We start from the raw sequence: 13,521 nt of genomic DNA, 5'->3' as shown, positions 1-13,521 counted from the left end.
ATGTGAGTAGCAAAAGACAAACAAAAGGCATAGTGGCACAGCTCCACAATGGAGATGGGAAAATGATAACAGAGGACAAAGAAATGAAGTTTTTAAATTGTCTTTTAGTTCATTCCTTTCCAAAAGTACAGACTATGACCCTCCAGACAAATGTGAAGTGCAAGTGGAGAGGACAGGATTGAAGCTGGAGACTGATAAACAAATAGTCAAGGAACACTTTAGTACCTTGAAGGATTTCAAATCTTCAGGGCTGAATGAACTGCATCAAGAATATTGAAGGAACTGGCTGAAGAAATCTCAGAGTCACTGTCCATTATTTTCTTGAAATCATGGGAAATGGGTGAGGTGTCAGATGATTGGAGGAAAGCTAATGTCCCTGTCTTCAAAACAGGCAAAAAAGAGATGAATCTGGGAACTATTGTTAAGTCAGCCCGACATCAATCTCACGGAAAATTCTGGAACAGATTATAAAGTAATCACTAGAAAACAAAGCAGTAATAACTGGAAGCCAACACAGATTTGTCAAGAACAAATCCTGCCAGACTAATCTCATCTCAGTTTTTGTCCAGGTAACCTCCCTGATAGACAGGGGGAATGCTGTAGACATTGTATATCTTGACTTCAGCAAAGCTTTCGACAAGGTACCCTGTGATATTCTAATTAGGAAGCAAACTAATTGTTGGCTGGATAGAACTATCAGGTGGATATGCACTTGGCTACAGAATCATACTCAGAGGTTGATAATTAATGGTGCCTTCTCAAACTGGGAGGGGATAACAAGTGGGGTACTCCAGTGCTCAGTGCTCATTGACATTTTTATTAATGACCAAGGTGCAGAGAATGCTAATCAAATTTGCAGATGACACAAAATTGGGTAGAATAGCTAATACCCTGGAAGACAGAAACAGATTTCAAAATGATCTAGATAGGCTTGAACTCTGAGCTGAAAACAACAGAATTTATTTATTTTATTTATTGAATTTATATCCTGCCTATCTAGTCAGTTACGACCACTCAGGGATAATGCAAAGTACTGCACCTAGGAAAAAGAAACACAGTTGCAAGATGAAGGATACTTGGTTCAGCAATACTATGAGTGAGAAGGATCTTGGAATTGTCATAGATTACAAGCTGTATGTATGGAATGAAAACCAGCAGTGTGATGTAGCTACAAAAAAGGCAAATGCTATTTTAGGGTGCACTAAGAGAAGAATAGTCTCCAAATCCCGTGAGGTACTAGTTCCCATTTATTTGGCACTGGTTAGGCCTCATATTGAGTACTGCGTCCAGTTCTGGACATCACACTTCATGATTCTATGATTCAGTTCTATCTCTAGTAGCTCATGGTGGGAATGACTCATCTCTGAAACTCAGGGAAGCTACTGCCAGTCAGAGCAGACACTGCTGGTTTGACTTGGTTGGAATAAGACAGTTTACTCTGAATTATATTGTAGTTTTTAGAATATTTCCCGCAAGGCCCCACATCTACTGACCCAAATGAGTATACTTCCTCTTCCAAGAAGTTATTTCCTATTTCTATACATGCATATATACACAGCCAGGATTTCAAATACAAAAGAAACAAAGGACTATAACCACTGGTACAATAAATTAATGGGCAATAAAAACATACTGGGAATTAAAGAATATCCAAAGTTTCAATGACGATTTAGTTGAACATCCTCCAATTGCTTTGTGATGGCAGTGATAACGCAGCCTAGAAATGAAAAAATGGGGGATGGGTTAAGTGCAGTAAACTATTTTTGTGAATGCAATTCTGAATTAAAGAAGAGATGAAAATTGCAACAAATAATATTTTTAAATCATTTCTTTAAAAAGTGTCTCTGCATCTCTGTTTCTCAGAGATTCAGATTAAATGTTATATTTCAGAAGAACATTTTATTGTCCAATCCTCAACAATAAGAGTAACCCCAGAGATTCCATATTTCCATGTAAACACCCAATTTATAAACACATTTTTCTGTCAGATACAATACTGTCAGCAATATTTAAGTAAATGCTCTGAAGATCCATGGAAACATATGAGTTAGATACAAGGATGTGTGAAAAGCCAACTTGATAATCTGACACAAGGAACATAATAGGGCCACATGTTATTTTTCCCAAAGGTTGAAGGAACACTATCCCAAGGTCAGCACTAGAAGTAGTCCAGAAATGGAAAATATTGCTTTCTTGGACTACAGAATCTCACAGGCAGCATGGCCACTTTGGCATTTTGGGAGCTTTAGTTAAAAAAAAAAAAAAGAACAATGCTTCCCATCTCAGGATGGTTTCAGAAAATGACTAAAACCATTGGCTTTGATCTGGGAAGAGAAAGGCAGCTGGTTTTCCTTCCATAGGTGCAGTCCCACCAGAGGAGGCAAAGAGGGAGCCAGAACTGGTGTGCAAGGCAGGGACAGAGCAACTGACAGGATATGAAATCTTGCAGTGGCACTAAAAAGACTGTGACATAGGGACCAGGGAAGCCTCTCTATGGAAGGTATTGCATAATTGGGTTGCCAACATTGGAAAGGACCCCCTCCCGGTACAACCCATATAAACAAACAAACAGCTGCCAGAAATGGATATGGTATATTTACGCATATAAATTTTGCAGGTTATTCTTTGAGAAAAGATCGCCAGAAGTGTAAGAAGAGGAAGCATGCCATCCACAAACTCTTGTGCTCCTCTTTTGGATTCTTCAGCTGATCAGTCATGCACAGTGGGCAGTGCTTTCTCATCACAGACCCTTTCAGATGTTTTCTAGCCCGTTCAAAAATTGAATCAGATGCAACCAGATATGCAGCCAATGGGCAAATCCAACAAACTCGATTCTGCTCCTTTTTTCTCTTGTTGAAAAAGGAGGTTGGAAAGGGTTCTCTTTCTTGGCCAGGGCTGTTCTTGGGGTAAGATACTGCTGGTAAGGCAGAAAGAACAGTCCAAACGTTTAAGATCAACTTCATTGATGGGCATTATAAAGGTGAAAAATGACTAAAACCATATACCAATATGAGGAGCATAGATTAAAACTAGCAAACAATGTGGCATGCATATCCAGACCTGGTACATTCACTTCTTCTCATTTCTCTCCCACTGGAGGTTGGATATCATCTGAGCTATTTTGACTATGGATGTGGCAAAACTAAACAATGGTACTGCATTTCAGCCACACCAGTCTCCCAGGTTCTTCTCTCTACACCTCCCCTTCCATTCATTTTACCTTGAACAATCTGCTGTAACAATCTGTACTTTTAACTTCCCATTATCCTTTAGGCATCCTTCAGTATCAAGAGACTATGGTAATGTGCTCTGAATAGAGGTCTTGGAACAACGTCTAGCGTGGCTGAGAAGGCCAATTCAAGAGTGACAATCCCTTCCACACTGAAGACAAATACAATCTGTCCCCTGTCCAGCTCCCTGATTTTTCTGGTTTTAGGACTGCCTCTTTGCCTCAGCCTGCTGAACAAGTGCCTCTTCAAATTGGGAGAGGCCATGCTGCACCACCTGCCTCCAAGCTGAATGCTCAGATGTTAGCATTCCCATCTGTTGAGGTCCATACCCAAGGCTTTCAGATCCTGCTTGCAGATATCCTTGTATCACAGCTGTGGTCTCCCTCTGGAGTGCTTTCCCTGCACTAATTCTCCGTACAGGAGATTTCCTATTGTGTGACTGTACTATTTCAGATTTTCTGTTTGATGTGTTTTATAATTTCTTCTTTGTTATTTGCTCATTTAGTCCTTTTTAGTACAAGTCATGCTCTTGATCCGAGAAATTCTTAGTATCCTGTGATAAATCCACATTTCAAATGTATTTATCTTTTTAATCATTGTTCATGTCAAAGTGTTTTACAGCCTAATTAAGAATACATTTCATCATATAATCTGCATTCTCAAATACATTTTTTGTTTGTTTTGTTCTTCTTTAGGAACTGTTTGTGGCCATTTCTATTATGACTTTAAGTGCCTGAACCTCATTCAACTAGACTTTATGGCCAGAATCCTATTGGTGATTTGTGTAAGGGAAATCATGTAAATTCCAACTGCAAAGTGCTGCTCACTGAAGAAGAGCTTGTTGTATTCCTGACTGCAAATATGGCTGTGGGATCAAGTGCACACTAAAGAATGCAACCACATCCAAATATATGACAATTTGCTGCTGCATCTTATCCTGTTTTCCTTGTACAACCAAAAATCACCAACAGGATTCTGGTCTATGCAATTCAAAAAGGTGAAACAAAAAGTGTCTTGATTGCTTTGTTCGTTATAAGCTGTAAGCATCATCCTTACCATTATTGTCGTTTGTTTGTTTGTTTGTTTATTCTTGCTAGCTGCCTGCCCTAAACCTGCACTTTGCTCTGTTTCAGACATTTCTGATTGTATTTCATTGTGCCTAACATCCTACGCGAGCTCCCATTTGTAATGCTGCAGCAAATCTAGGCTTATTTTTAACTCCCTGCCTTGCCCTCTTTCCTGAAGTGCAGAATCTGAGCCTCAGGCAGTACTGTAAGAACTATGTGCTATCAATTAATAATATATAATGCTGATGTCTACTGTTCATAATATAACAACTCAAGTAATGTATTGAGATAAATGTAAATCTGTATTAACCTGAAGCTTAGTTTGCACCATATTTTAGAAAATGAGAATGAAATAATATATGGCTGTCCTTTAAAACAAAACAAAACAAAACTCCTCAAATTCAGAAATGACACAGCACATAAAATCATCGAAATTCTCTTTCCAGAAGGTTTATTTATATGTCTGAGGAATGGCGTTTTACCCTTAAAGCATTACTGTTACAGAGCATCCATAATAATGTGCCACATATATTACTTTGCTCCACTTCAACCAATAAGCAGTTGTTCCATGGTCAAAACATGGCTAATTTGTTCTTTCAAGTGATGTACTCCTGCTGGACCCCATTGCTTCCTTCACTCCTGGCAACTCTCTCTTCTTCCTACAACCACTGCCCCCATGAACTCCAAAATCCTAATTTGGAGAGCCAGGGGATCTTCTAGAGCAGAGGCCCTCAACCCCGGTCCTCAGCCTTGTGCTGGTCCATGGTCTGGGCTGGACTGGGCTGTGGAGACAGATCTCCCACTCCCCCACATGCACTCCTCCAGCACAGCCTCTTCACGTATGTGCATGAGTGCACGTCCCCCCTGAGCGCCCCCGCCCCTTTGCGTATGTGTGTGTGTGCACCCCCACATGCCCCCTCTCCCTTTGTGCGTGTGCATGAGTGTGCCGATGCCCATTTGATTGCCCCCCACCTCTTGTGCAAGTTCACCCTGCCCCTTTGCGCATGCTCGTGAGCATGGGGAGGGGTGCCCTGCCTTCCCCAGACACAGACCCCATCCTCCCCCAACTGGTACATGGTGTCAAAAAGGTTGGGGACCACTGTGTTTCAAGATCCACTTTTAATGGTGCTGGGTATTAAATTTTGCTTTCTCTGGATTCTGTCAGGTATTGCCTCAAAGTAAGTCACAGAAGCCAAATAATTGGAATAATCTGATCATCAGACAGAAGACAGGAACTCAAACTACAAAACAGGACAACATGTGAACACACAGTACAAACAAACAGTTTGAATATCCAGACTCAGCACCTGAACTTGAGCTCCAGAATAGATCCTTTCCGTCCTTCTTTCGGTATTTCTTCCTTTTACATAAACCCTGTGTGACTCCCTAAAGTGCATTTTGGCATATTTCATCTTTCAGGACCCCAATAATAATAAAAAATAAGACAATGCCATAGTTATACATGGTATGTTTTCAATTACTTTTTTATTACAGTTCCTAAAACTAGCCCTGCTGGCAGGGTAGTTCTGGAAGTTGTAGTCCAAAGAAGTAACCTTTCCAGGGTTGGTACTGAAACTTAGTCTGGAAGTGGAACAAAATCTTTAATCCAAAGCTTCACTAAAGTGAATATCAAATGGAGTGGTCAGAGAAGAGAAGAAGAAGAAAAAGACCTAGCCCTTTTTCAAGGTGACACAAAATTCTTCCCCACATTGAATAAACATGAGAACATGCACATGGTCTGCTCTGCTCCTCACTGCTGACATTCTGTCATCACTCCTCCACTGCTAACACCCAGTGGTGTTGTATGGGAAGGCTATGAGGGAGTCACACTGGACACAATATTCTTAGGAGTGCGTGGGCAGCCCTGCCTAGTGCACTCCCACAGCCACTCCTCATGCCCTTCTTTCCCCTCCCAGCAGTCTGAATGCGAGCTGCCAGGAGCAGTGGGCCTGTTTCATCACCAGGGCAAACTTCGAGCAGCTGCATGGCCGCTTCATGGCACCACCCTAGAGTCTTCTCCTGCCCCACCCCATCCACATGTTGTATCACAGAGCCGGCATGTACCTTGTGCCCTGCGATACCTGCCTTGCCCCAAATGTTGGTAACTCACACTATGCCACTGCCAACACCCATAGTAGAAATACTCCCCTGCTTTCCATCTGTTTACCCAACATGTAAAAGAGCTTTATATGTATACAGATGTATACACAGAGCATAGGACCAATCATGGTTGACATTATATAGAATAAATGTGAATGCATCAGTTCATCTGTAGAGATTTTTTCCATGCCAATCAAGTGCATGCAGGATGAGGAAGTGTTGCTGGTGCATGGATGTGGATACTCAAATATGACAATGGTGGTCAAATGCACGTGTGTTTTCCTTTTTAAAATGGAATACATGTGACCGCCTCCCTTTGCTCTCTAATTGCATAGTGAAAAGGTTTCTTTGAGCCCAGGTGACTGAACGTTGCAGTTTCCATGTTATATATATTAAAACACAGGCATTTTCATTTCATTTTATTTTATTATGCTTTTATTATGTGGTTTTTAGTGCAATTAGTACCTTTTATATTTTATTTGGATGTTGTTCATTACCCTTGTTATTATGTTATTGTTTATCCTTTTTGTAAGCCATCCAGAGTGGCCTTGGCAGCCAGATGGACGGTATAAATAAATAATAAATAAAATGTACTTGTGACACCATTCCCAGGCCCTCCTTAACCGTTTAATATCTGAAGGCTATAACCAAGCTTTCTTTAGGCAAGCTAGAAGTGACAGCCCTAGATGTCATAGCAATGGCTCATTTTATAAATACAGACTTTCACGTTGCTGTCACTTCAGCAAAATGAATAGATTTGGGTATTACACTGCTTTTTTTTAAATATTCCTTACAGTGCTTGTAGGCTACAGAAAGCATATGTATATAAATCTGACAACTAACTCAACAGCATAACTGTATAGTAAACAGTCCTCCCTGTAATCTGGTATGGACTAAATTCTTCACCAGACTCTGGAGACTGGCAAACTGCTGTTTGATTATACAGGACAACAAACTCTCCAAGACTTCACTCCTGACGGAGGCTTCTGCTACTTTGCATCTCACAGGAAGTGTGGGACCACCCACTGAAACAAAGGATGCATATGCAACCGCCATCCTTATTGTGAATTACTTGTGTCAATAGTGCTATTCTCATCACCTTGCTAAATTATTCTTATTCTTATTATTTTGATTTTGATTTTGATTTATATACTGCCCAGTGAAGGGGCCAGGTGGACTTCAGGTGGAAGAGAGTTCCATAGTTGTGGCACTACTGCCGAGAAGGCCCGATTTCTAGTAGTTGTTTTCTGGGTCTCTCTTGGGGTCAGAATGGCCATGCCTGGGATGATCTTACAGGGTGGGCAGATCTAACTGGAAGGAGGTGCTCGGCCAGATATCGAGGTCCCAAACCATTTAGGGTCTTATAGGTTAGTAAACCATTTTTTGTCCCTATCGTGTACGCAACCTAGGGGTTTGTTTCACTCTAATATATCTGAAGAAGTAGATGTATCCATGAAAGCTCACACTGGAACACAACAGTCTTTAAGGTACCACAACATTGGTTTTTATTTCTGTCTGAAACAAATTTGCTCAGATTAGGGAGAGTTATGTCTGTGCATAAGCATGTGTGTGCATGCACACGCACACACTCCCATGCGCCTGTGAAATGTTTTGTGTTATCCCTGTTGAGAGAATGGGCGTTAGTCTGATTTCTAGTTTGAAGCCATTTGACCCCATGAAGATGTGATCAGAATGGATGGCAAGAGTTAGAAACGCTTTTTTCGACAATACAAAGGAAGTCAAGCTGTTGTTGTTACCATTTTTTAAATGAGCCTTTTTTTAAAAAAGCCTCTTTCTTAAAATATTGCACACAGGGCACTGGGCTCTAATTATTGTATGAATAATCCAGTTTATGCACAGCATCAATTATTTACACCCAAATTATGCCCAAGAGTTCTGCTCTGCATGGAACACAAAGAGAGCTGTTGACTTTGAAGGTCCTGATAAAACTATAAAGCAGACATCCGTTGTTTATTTGGAAATGCCATTTCACTCCAGACTAAATAGTTTTAAACATTAATAATGGAGAATTAACAGCAAAGGATTGCGCTGAGGACTGGGCAGCCTAAAGGACAATAATAATTAGTCAGTGTCGTCCATACATTAGCATGCATTTTCAGAAGTTTCAATTACCATTTTTAAACAACATAGAGCTATTGACCTCAATGGGGTTATTCTCAAATAAAAACAATATGGACCATAATGATAATAGCAACTGGGATCAAATGTTGGTAATTACATATCAGAGGGTTTTTTTTTTAAATCTGCCTGTTAGCCTTTTCCTTTTGTCTTCTAGATGTCTTCCTTCATGGTGAACCAGCACTGGAGAAATTTCTGTCCATTAAGGGTAAAATTTTGATCTGAAACATGGATGAAAGCTCTGTGGATCAATATAGTTAGCAGTGGTATGCAGGACGTAATTCACAATGGTAAAGTGATAGGCTAGGACTTGGGAGACCTGGGTTCAAATCCCTACTAAGCCATGGAAACTCAGTGGGGGTAAAACCACTCCTTAAATATGTCACATACTTGGAAACCTATGAGGTTTGCCATACATTGGATGCACCTTTATGCAGCACACAACACAGAGAGTGTGTGCGCGCACGACTGCTTGGTAAGACAGTTGAGTGTCAAGAAGAAAAAATCATGAATGTGATAATTATGAATGTAAATGAATCAGGCATTATATGAAGCAGTATTTTATTTTCAGGATTGAATTAGAAGGAGCTTCTTGCACACTTCTCTTCCTGAAATGCTCCACAGACTGAGGTAGCTGACAGTGACTTGGAGGCAATGGTTCTACCTGGCTATAGTTAGGAACTGGAGATGTGCAGAAGCCCTCTGCATGCCTTGCGCCTGAATATAGGGTGCAGAGAACAGGGATGACCCTTGTGTCCTTTCGCTAACATTCTGCCTGATCCTTGACTGCATTCATGATAGTGCTTGTGCATTTCTGGTTCTTTGTGAATCCTCTATTCATGCAAAGTGGGAACACAGACTGAATTGTGCAGGCAGGACAGAAGTGTAGTGGTAACTGCAGGGCTAGATGCTCTGCTTTATACTTATTCCCCCTTCTTATTTTTCAGTCCCAGCCACCTTTAAAAAGGCAATGGATATGGTCCTTTTCAGTTCCTTCTTAAAAAGGCAATGCAGGGAGCCTCTTCTTCACTACATTGTTTGCCTAAATGTGAAACTAGTGGTGTTGCAGCAAAAAAAACTCATATAATTTAAGGATCTGCAGGGATGCTGTTCAGCCTAGAAATGCACAAAGACATCTATTTAGCTTGTACTTATACATTTGTCCAAAGGCAGTGCACATCTGTATTAGGGATGCTGGCCATTGGTGGAGGGAAAAGATGGAGAGACACATTTCTGGTTTAGACTGTTTTTTTCCCCAGAGCACACCACTCTCACAACACTAGATGGAACTTCCTTGCTCTGGATTAATTGGGTCAATTTCAAGCCCTGTGGGTGTTTTCCAATTCCAATTTAGCATAGAGGACATTGGTGAAAGAGGAAGATAATTCAGCATATAGGCTGAATACTTCCATCCTTTTGCTTGATGGGGTTCTTATTAGCAACTAAAATGGTGACTTCTTTGGTTGCATTTCTAGGTAAAAGCCAGCTATTCTGCCTCAGCTGGCTGGAGAGCTTTCATGAAAATTCAGTGTGTTTTGCAAGTTGAAGCTATCCAGTCTGGAGTAAGCGGGCACCTCTAACCGTGCTGTAAATCTAAACAAACTTTCTCCGTGTTGGAACAAAAAGGGTCTTGTGGCACCTTAAAGGTGATGTTCCATTGCCAATGGAACTGCTGAAGTACCCCAAGGAGCTGGGAGCCAATTCAAGCCATTGTTGCTCCATAGAACTGGGACCTTCCCAGAGCCATTTTCCATGTGGCTTCTAGGATTGAAGAGAAGAGGGGAAGAAGACAAGCATCTTTCAACATCATGGGTCAACAACTGTGGCATTCAGCTCTACTCTCACCTGTCCGTCACAGCTGGGCAGGGGAACCTCAGCCAATGAGACAACGGAGGGTGGTGCAGAAGTGGGAGGAGCTGAGTTATATAAGGTGTGTGTGAGGAGTTTTGAGAGATCAGTTTTGAGAGATGAGTGATTAGAGCAATTGATAGAGTGAGAAAGTGCCTGTCAGTGAGGGAAAAGTCTGTGTGAGCTAGTATCTTATAAGCAGTGATTGACAACTTGATTTTACACCCGTGGTTTACTACTTTTATTTTGTGTAATCAATAAATACTTTACTTGTTTTGAAAGAAACCCTTGTCCTTTTGACTCAAAGGATAGGTTGGTGGCAGCAGTTTTTGGTGAGAGGTAGTGAGCACTCTTATAGGCCTGGATTGGTAGAGGCTTGAGAGTAGCCTGCTACAATAACATATTGGATTTAGGCTCCATCCTCCTCCTTGCAGCTGTATTGGGGCAGCAGGAGAGGGATGTGCAAGTCTCATACTTGCTGCTCCTCATGCTTCTAATGATATATCATAGTTTAATGTTAGGTCTGAGCCAGGTCAGAGTGCATCTTGCAGCCTTATGCACAGCCTTTGAAACAAGGGACAAATAAAGTTTTGAGTTCCTAACTCTGGGGAGCTTCCCTCCATCTCTTTTAACATTGAGAATGGGAATTAGAGCTCCGCTAGAGATTATCCATGATCCTTCAGTCACGCCAGCGCTATCAGGAGTATCTCTGTTGTTCTTTGTGCCAGTCTTGTTGAAAAGAAGGCAGGATGCACAGCTGTAGCCTTTCTTTGTGGGTTCTACTGATATTTTTACACTGGAGTGTGCCTGGAAATTTTATACTGAAGCATGGCTATATTTGCTACCTTCCTTGTGTTTTATGTTATGCCTGATAGCAAGTGTCAAACGGCATTTAAAATTATAGTTCATTTACTGTGGTTAAACATAAGGAAGCAAAAGCAATTACCCACATAAAATGATGGAATTAAAGATTCTTCGTGTGACCTAGTTTGCTATTTAGTGTTCAGTGAGTGTTGCAAAAGATAAATACATTCTTTATAGAAGGCTGTATCAATCTCCAATCATGAATGAAAGCCAGTGAACATGATTTAGATATAAAATATATGGTTTGCAAACAAAAATCAATCTTTGACTACAAGATAAGAGTTAGCTGACAATATGGTGTCTCTTGATTGTTTCTAAATAGGATTTTTTCCCCGTTAGCACAGAAACATATATTGCGTTCTATAGCAATTCAGAATGCATTGCAAAAATATATACAAAAAAAAGATTACACTTTAGAAAGGCATTCATGCAAATGTTCAGTGGGGCAATGTTGATACATTCTAATAAAGAAAAATAATACAAAGGGAAAATGTTAATTAGTTTAATTTAATTACTGACTTGGTACATTCTAGAAGCTTAAATTTAATGGGCTGATGTTTCAGCTTTGATTGATCATAAAAATGAGTGTATGTATTATTGTGATGACTTTCTTTGTATGCATCTATAATTTAATCCACAAGCTCTCTGTATTAATACACTGCACATAAGAAGAGCTTATTGAGCAATAGAGACAAATTAAACTTGAATTTTAAATATCTACACAGACTTTAAAAACTATCTCCAAATATGTTCCAAGGAAAGAAGATGCATTCAATATACTGGGATACTTGTGGCTTATGAATTATTGCTTTTCTTGTTTGTTTGTTTAGGTGACACAGTGATTGGATTTTTTGTCATTATGTCATTTTGTATGGTCATGATGCCCACGCTAACAAAAGCAGGATTTTATGTGTCCTTTAGAACTGTAATTTACAATCTCATCAACAACAACATTCAGGATTCATATAATGCTTCAGAGCTTCCAAAATTCTGCACACTCTCTTACATGATGATGCAAATAATATTAATGTACAATAGCTCAGTATCATTTATTAGTCTCACTTTTCTGATGGAAAGTTGAAGGTGAGAGCTGGGCCTGGTTCAGAAAACCCTTGTGTGAGGGACTATGGTTCATCTAAAAATCAGGAGTACAAGTTTCATCTCTTGCTTTGGGGTGTGAAAGACAGTATCCTCTAACATTGTGCTGTCTAGATGTGCTGGATGAAAACTCCTGTATAGACTTTGGTCACATGCACCCTGACAACTCCTTTATCAGGAGTGATTTGCTGCTGCTGCTGCTACTGATGTCATCTTGACTGCACATGTGGAGCTACGCAACAGGATTTCAGCCACTGATTATTATTTAAATTTGTAGCCATAAATTATATTAGCATATCAAAAGATTTTGCAAATCTATGTCTTCATCTTTTTGAGGATGATTTCCTTTTTTTCTTTTTCTTTTTTCTTTTTTGAGTGATAGGCAAATGTCCCCTTAGCAGGTTGGATTCAGAGACAAAAAAATATTTGCTCATATCTTTCTTGTACACAAAAATGACAAACCACAATGTTTCCTTCTCACCTGTGAGACAGCAAGATATCTCCTGCTACTATCAGTCCTTGCACTTGTGAGAATGATGTTTGTTCAGATTTCACGTTTGCACAAGTGTGGAGAAAAAAAAGATTCCTGCAGAATTCCTGCATGGCCTTAGAAACATCAGACACACTACTTTCACCATTTTCATCCATCAAATATTTATTTATTTAAAATAATTTTACCCCACCTTTCTCCTCGAAAGGACCCAAGTGTCTGCATTCTTTGCTTCACAAAGGAAAAAGATGCCTATAGACATTTTGCAGAAATTGCAGAAACATCAATGGGAAAACACCACTCCTTATATTGTTCTTATGCTGAAGGTAAGGAATTTTGTGGTGGTCACCTGTTTCTTAATAGGCTGTCCTGATGTGCTGTGACAGCTTGTCCTCGTGAGAATGCCTACTTAGAAGAATTCATCACATTTCTAATCATTACTTAGGTATAATTAAAGTTAATTGATAAAAGTTTGTGAGAATTGAATTAGCCATTACCTTAATTGAACAAAGTCTGAAGTATTAGTTGGAAGAATGAAGGGGGAAGAAGGAGGCAACAGCAGACTGAACGATAGCATTCCTCATACTGTGAGCAAAGTGTGCCATTCTTTCTTCGTTAAAGTAAACATCACAGAAACCCAGCAGTGGTAGGTGGACCTTAAGGAAGATATGATTTTCTCTAGGCA

At 40.1% G+C, this 13,521-nt stretch overlaps 1 long non-coding RNA gene across 1 annotated transcript in view; it reads left to right on the top strand.

Annotated features, from left to right (window-relative positions):
* Positions 1–12,800, top strand: part of LOC140703198 (uncharacterized) — a 35,524-nt gene extending 22,724 nt beyond the window's left edge. The window contains exon 2 of the long non-coding RNA XR_012082571.2: positions 5,463–12,800. This is a non-coding gene — a long non-coding RNA (uncharacterized LOC140703198). The remainder of the gene's footprint in view (positions 1–5,462) is intronic.
* Positions 12,801–13,521: the final 721 nt, after the last annotated feature.

This window comes from Pogona vitticeps, chromosome 1, assembly GCF_051106095.1.
Source record: "Pogona vitticeps strain Pit_001003342236 chromosome 1, PviZW2.1, whole genome shotgun sequence".
NCBI classification, from domain to species: Eukaryota; Metazoa; Chordata; class Lepidosauria; order Squamata; family Agamidae; genus Pogona; species Pogona vitticeps.
The sequence above is the reverse complement of the archived record's forward strand: the minus strand, read 5'-3'. Positions and strand labels throughout refer to the sequence as shown.